The following is a 7,207-nucleotide window of genomic DNA, read 5'->3' as shown; positions in this document are numbered from 1 at the left end:
ATGTCTTAAATTTTATATTTCCTCTCTAGAATTCTCTCTTTGTGTTCATATTATCTCTTCTTCTTCTTCTTCTCTCTCTCTCTCTCTCTCTCTCACCCCCTCTCCTCTCTTTTCTTTCTTTCTTTCTCCCTCTTTCTCTCTCTTCCTCTTCTTCTTCTTCTTCTTCTTCTTCTTCTTCTTCTCTCTCTCTCTCTCTCTTTTAAATTTAATCTTTCCTCTCTCTATAATTCTCTCTCTGTTCCCCCTCTCTCCTTTTCTTTCTTTTCTTCTTTGTATCTTTCTCTCAGTTTTTTGTTCTGTCTCTGTCTCTATCTCTCTCTCTCTCTCTCTTCTCATTTTTCTTTTCCTTTCTCTTTTTCTTTGAAGTTTTTTTCTCTCACTCTTTTTTCTCCCTATATATTTTTTCTTCTCTCTATTTTTCTTTTCCCTCTTTTCCTTTCTCTCCCCCTATTTTCTCTCTCTCAAATTATATATTTTCTTTCAATCTTTCTCTAAGTCAAAGACTATGTCAAAAAATGTTTAATTTAAAAATGACTATTTTCCTTCCTCATTTTTTCCCTCTCTCCCTTTTTTTATGTTTCTTCTTCTTCTTCTTCTTCTTCTTCTTCTTCTTCTTCTTCTTCCTCTGTGTGTGTGTGTGTGTGTGTGTGCGTGCGTGCGCGCTTAGTTTTTCTTATTTCCCTTCTCTCTCTCTTAAAATTTTATCATTTCTCTTTATAATTCTCTCTCTCTCTTCTTCTTCTTCTTCTAGAAAGCTTGATCTTCACTGAAAGGACCTCTGTCCATCTATAGTAGGTTTCCTCAAAGACTACTCCTCATGCCCCAATCTCGCCTTCATCACCACATGTAACTATCTCTACCTATTGCGAATATTATTAAAACAAAACCTAGTGTAGAGGACAAGAGCGATTGCCACACACACACACACACACACACACACACACACACACACACACACACACACACACACACACACACACACACACACACACATACACACACACATCTATATCTATCTCAAAGTGTGTGAAAAACTATGTTTAAAAAACTTTTAAAATGTTTAATCAAGAGAATTTTAATCTAGAGAGAGAGAGAGAGAGAGAGAGAGAGAGAGAGAGAGAGAGAGAGAGAGAGAGAGAGAGAGAGAGAGAGAGAGAGAGAGAGAGAGAGAGAGAGAGAGAGAGAGAGAATGCCTAGACCTTACACATGGGGGGGGGGATGTGAGGATATTTAATTAAAAAGGGGAGGGAGAAGACAAAGGGAGAGATAACATATGTGAGAGAGGGGAGGGGGTTTTAATTTTAAAAAGGGAAGTTTGGAAAAGGGGGGTAGGTTCGGGAAGCCCTTTGGAGGCAGAGCTTTCTGAATCTATAACCAAAATAATAGAATTCTCTCTGTGTGTGTTCATATTATCTCTTCTTCTTCTTCTTCTTCTTCTTCTCCTTTTTTTTTCTCTCTTTAAATTTCATATTTCCTATCTATAATTCTCTCTCTTTGTTCCCCTTCTCTCTTCTCTTATTTCTTTTCTTCTCACTCTATATCTTTCTCTCATTTTTTTGTTTTTTATCTATATATATATATATATATATATATATGTCGGTCTCCTTACTTTTCTTTTTCTCTATTTTTCTCTTTCAAGTTTTTTTTCTCACTCTCTTTTCTCTCTATAGATTTTTTTCTCTCTATTATTCTGTTTCCTCTTTTCTCCTTTCTCTCCCCCTATTTTCTCTCTCTCTCTCTCTCTCTCTCAAATTATATATTTACTCTCTCTCTCTCTCTCTAAGTCAAAAACTGCCAAAAAATGTTTAATTTAAAAAAGACTACTCTCTTCCCTCTCTCTTCCTCTTTTCCTCTTTCCTCTTTCCTCTTATTCTCTCTCTCTCTCTCTTCTTTTCTTTTCTTTTCTTTTCTCCCCCCACGTACACACACACACACACACACACACACACACTCTCTCTCTCTCTCTCTCTCTCTCTCTCTCTCTCTCTCTCTCTCTCTCCCCCCTCTTTTTTTCATTTTTTTCTTCTCTCTTTTAAAATTTATCATTCCTCTCTATAATCCTCTTTTCTTCCTTCACACACACACACACACACACACACACACACACACACACACACACACACACACACACACACACACACACACACACACACACACACACACACACATTCTTTGACTTCTATTCTCCTCTCAAAGTGTGTGTATATTTTTCAAAAAAAGTTAACTTAAGAAAAGCTTTTAAAATGATAAATTAAAGAAGTTTAAATGAAAAAGTTTAATCTGAGAGAGAGAGAGAGAGAGAGAGAGAGAGAGAGAGAGAGAGAGAGAGAGAGAGAGAGAGAGAGAGAGAGAGAGAGAGAGAGAGAGAGAGAGAGCCTAGCCCCTACACGTGAGGGGAGAGGGGGATTTAATTAAAAAGGGGAGGGAGAAGAGAAAGGGAGAGATTATACTTGAGAGAGAGAGAAGGGGATTTTAATTTTAAAAAGGGAGGTTTGGAAAAGGGGTAGGTTCGAGAAGCCCTCTAGAGGTTTGAGGCTTCTTGAACCTACAACCAAAATAATATAGTAATAAGATATTTAGGTAACGTTAATATGAATGTGTTATTCATACAATATAAACTAGGTACACATCTCCAATCAAGGGCAACAAATAGGTAGACACATGCAACTATGAGTGGCAACAAACCAAGAACTTGTCCTAGCAAAACTAATTGTATAACATTGGGTCATCCATGTTTTTTGGTTGAATTCATTCTAGTATTGATATTTATTACAAGGGAGATATTGTGATGTTGACACATGAGAATATGTTGGAATTTGTCATCTTCATGTATATTACATGCTTTGCGCCTAGATTCTCCCAATGCTAAGCATGAGGAGAATGGCTAGTGCTTATTTTAGTATCAGTTAGGAGACTTTACATTTTAAGGTACACTTCATGTTATGAGTGTCCACACACACACACACACACATTCTCTCTCTCTCTCTCTCTCTCTCTCCTACAATGGCTTGTGGACAACACATAAATAATATAAGATATACATAATAATACATCAATAAAATAATAATACCTATTAAATTGTACAAGTGAACAAAGCTTATTCTTAATATAATAATGTTGGGGTTAAAGGTGTCTCTCCTTCGCTGCCCCTATATTACTACACTGACAATACTCACACCTGCACACTACAGTCAGTGGGTGTGCATCACTATCACTTCATTCTCTATTCTTTCAGTGATATTTGAATAAAGGGAAGGCCGGTCACAGCTTGTGATTGTTGGAGCTCCCACATTTGGAGTCTCCCTCTCTCTTGCTCTTGCTTCTTTCACCATAGCTCTTGCTTTCGCTCATGCTTCCATTTCGGGGTGGACTCACCTTCCTTCAATTGGTATCAGAGCCTTCTTTTTCGTGAGCTTGAGCTTGGTCCATCACACTCTTAGCTTCCATTTGAATACCTACAAGAGTCATCTCTCTTTTGGCAGCCATAGCCACTCCGTTCGAGCTTCCTATCGGTTGCATTCTTCTTGGGCACTTGTTGAGCTTTCTCGAGCAAGTCTTGGAGTAGCCCCCCATAGCCCTCACCTTGATGGTGTAGCATCATGTTGAGTGGAACATGCCCTTTTTTAGTAGCATCTCACCTTTTTCATCTCCTATAGCATATCTTCTTCATTGGGCAACTATACAAGCACTTATACACTTGGTTTTGATGCTTGGCATTGATCCTTCCACACTTGGCATTCAATTTGGGTGTTAAGCTTTAGTTTTGGACTATTATAATAGTCCATATATTTTCATATAAGAGGGCATTGCTTATCTTTGATGTCTACACTCATTGCCATTGGTTGGATGATGTCCGGTTATGCCTTGTTGATGCTTATATATTCGGGGATGCTATGTCATTGCTTGGAGTCAATTTTGGACTGATTTAACCACTTCATTTACTTTGTTTTGGCTAAGATTTGCTGACTAGAAATACAAGAAAACACCCTTTGATGCTTCTATGGTCAGCTTTGTTGTTCTTATGATGCTTGTTAAGCTAGGGTGATGTCTACATGTACAGGAATGCTATGCCCGTGTTATGGGTTGGATTTGGAGCTAATTTTGGTAATGAGATAGCTTGGTTTGATAGTGTATTCACTACTGTATACAACAGAGCTGAACCTCTTTGAACATGGATATTATATGCTTATGGCTCCTGGCTATGATTCAGGTGTTCTATATGCACTACTAATGTGTACCATTGATTCTAGTACATTGGTATATCATATGCCCATGATTTGAGGTGGCTTTGAGCTTGATTTGAGGACTGATTTACTTAGTTTTGACAATGAATTTATTGCTATAATAACTAGGACTGAAACCTATTTGGTCAATGTACGCTCTACCTACTATTGCTTATTACGGGTGCTTCTTAGGTGATTCATTTGACCATTTAGATGTATATGGAGGTTGGAAAATTCTTTGTTTTGGTTTCAGAATGCTTTTGAGCAGTGATTAAGCTATGTTTTGGTCTAGACTTATTGGCATTGGACTATAGTTGGCATTCTTTGTGACAGTTTATGCCTATTGTCTATGCTTGACATCTAGGCTTGATGCTTTGATGCTTATGTTAGAAATGGATGCTACTTGGAATGTCTTTCTCTGTACATTGTTTGTATGCTCAATGTCTTTTACATGGCGTCCACAAGGCATCCTTCTCATTCCATAAACTCTTGCACCATTTATAGCAAAAGTGCAAATGGAGAATGGGAGCCCAAAATATTTACTGTAAATGATTGGGTTAGAATGCTACCATCTTGCAAGGACTCTCATAAGGTGAAAAGAACGAAATGGGAGGATATTAAATATCACTGCAAGGGACACATCATTGCTTTCAAATCTACGTCTCAAGGCTAGTTTGCTTTGATGCAACATGTTTACATGGCTAGAGATATCTACTTTGCTCCACAAGAATGTTTTTCTCAGCAAGCACATTGCATCATGGGTTAGAATATTGTACTATAAATATACAAGGGGAATTTACTGATGTACAAATAGAAAAATAGGCTATTCTTTAGCTTATCTTTGATCTTCAGCTTCTCCACCCTTAGGTTGTTCTTTGGCTTCTCCTTGGTCTATAGCTTCTCCACCCTTAGGTTGAGTTTCTCTTTGATCTTCAACTTCTCCACCCTCAAGACTTTTCTCCTTCTTTGGAATAGTTTCTCCATTTTCATCACTTTCATTCATCATCACTAGTTTCCTCTTAGTAGGTGTTTTCTTTGGTTGCTCAAAGAACTTGATTTTCTAGGGCACTCTTTTCTCATGGGGCTTTAGAGGAGATGGATTAAATTTCAATGGAGATAGCTCAAGATCCCCTTCTTTTTGGACCCCTTCCTTTTCAATCCCGAGTACTTCTTTTTGGTGGTTGTCTTTTTCTTGCATTTGCCCTTCGTTGTTGCCTATTCCTTGGAAGTTTTAGATGGGAGAGGGGAGTGGAGGTCCACTGGAGTAATTGCCCTATCCAAAACTAGTTCAATACACCTCTCGCGTATCCACCACATGTATGACTCAGGGTAGTCTCTGCACTACAACAAAGTATATAAGCTATTTGAATTAGAAGAGACTTTCAAAATAAAAAAGATAAGACATAGGAGACTTACATTCAACCCCTCTACTTTCAATAACTTTGAATCTATTATCCTCTAAGCATTTGAAATCACTCTCCACCCACAACTATATATGTCATTTTGCAATGGGACCTCTTGAAGGAGAAACTTGAAAGGCCTTTGAGGATCAAAAACGTTTTCAAAGTTGGTGTCCAAGTGGGTAGTAACAAGTTTAGCAACAATGTAAATATTAACTTATTAGCAAATAGTATAAACTTTAACCAATAAAAGTCAAAATAAAGAGTGTCCATTGACAATACATCTTTGATTGGCCATGAATTCTTGAAAGAGAATTCATAAAGATGACCTCTCTTACGCGAATGTTGATATAGATTAGGCTACAACGCTCTCTGGGAAACCAAAGTACTAGTGAGCAAAAACCCTAAAGACAAATCATCAAGAGATAGAATGTTGAAGGGATATACCTTTCAACATATGAAAGAAATATATGATGGTTTAGGACATTATCAAAGTGCTTTAAACAATTGTAATATTTGAACTAGATTTTAAAAACAAACCCACTGAAAGAAGTGGATCAACAATAAATATATTGCAATATATGACCTATATACAAAGTAAAGAATGAATAAGAGAATGAATGCAATGTAAGGACCCTTGTAAAAATTCAATATAAACAAAGAGAAGCAAAATACCTTACCTCAAACAACATAAAACTACTGAATCTATTAGTTGACAATCCTTTTTCTCGAATAGGGCCTTATCTTTAGGAGATATGCTGATGTACTCTTCTTTTTCAGGATTAATAGAAACATTTACGACCATTTGACCATACACATTGCCATCCTCTCGTAGTTCATAGGGCCAAGAGACTTGATCTTTCTTCTCTAGATCACATCTTCATTCTCTATTATCTCTTTCTTCTCCTCCTCCAAGACAACCTCATGCTCACTTGCAACCCTTGTAGGATACAAGTGAGTAACATCCTCAACCTTGGGCGCCAGTGGCTCCTTCCATTTTCTAGACACCTTGGGTGGAATATTGAGGATTTCAAATGCCTTTTGATCAGTAGTTGGCAGAGGCTTCAAAACTTTGTCAAACCTATACCTAAGTCTACTAACCATACTAAAGTCCTTATTCATCAATGTAATTCGATGTGCATGAGTAGCTGCAATATATGCATCGTTCAAAAAATCAATTAAAAAATCCTATGCTACCTTATGTAAGTAGAGTAGGGCAGACAACTGCCATTTCTTATTGAGGCCCTCCACAGAAGCAACTGAAGGAAACCTGTCAACTATCTCCTTGACCACTCTAAAAAAAGGAGCCTTAGGAATGAGATGGCCAATGGTCTTTTGAGCTTTCTTGATCTCTCTAAACATCTATGCATGTAGAACCATCTAGATTTTCTCTCTCTCTTAAAAATGGTTTCTTGGGTAGGATTAAGAAGGGAACTTGAAGGTTGAACCTCACCAGCTGACTTGGAGTTCTGTGAGGATTCACCTTCACCTCCAACACCAACAGGGGTAGCAGGGAAAACAATATCTTCACGTGTCTACTTGACTGTTTCCTCTTCACCTTCCCTTGAAGGTTTCTTTAGGTAA

Source organism: Lygodium microphyllum, chromosome 12 (genome assembly GCF_053477565.2).
Source record: "Lygodium microphyllum isolate KBCC chromosome 12, Lygodium_microphyllum_v1.1.10, whole genome shotgun sequence".
Taxonomy (NCBI): Eukaryota; Viridiplantae; Streptophyta; class Polypodiopsida; order Schizaeales; family Lygodiaceae; genus Lygodium; species Lygodium microphyllum.
This window is presented reverse-complemented; position numbering follows the sequence as displayed.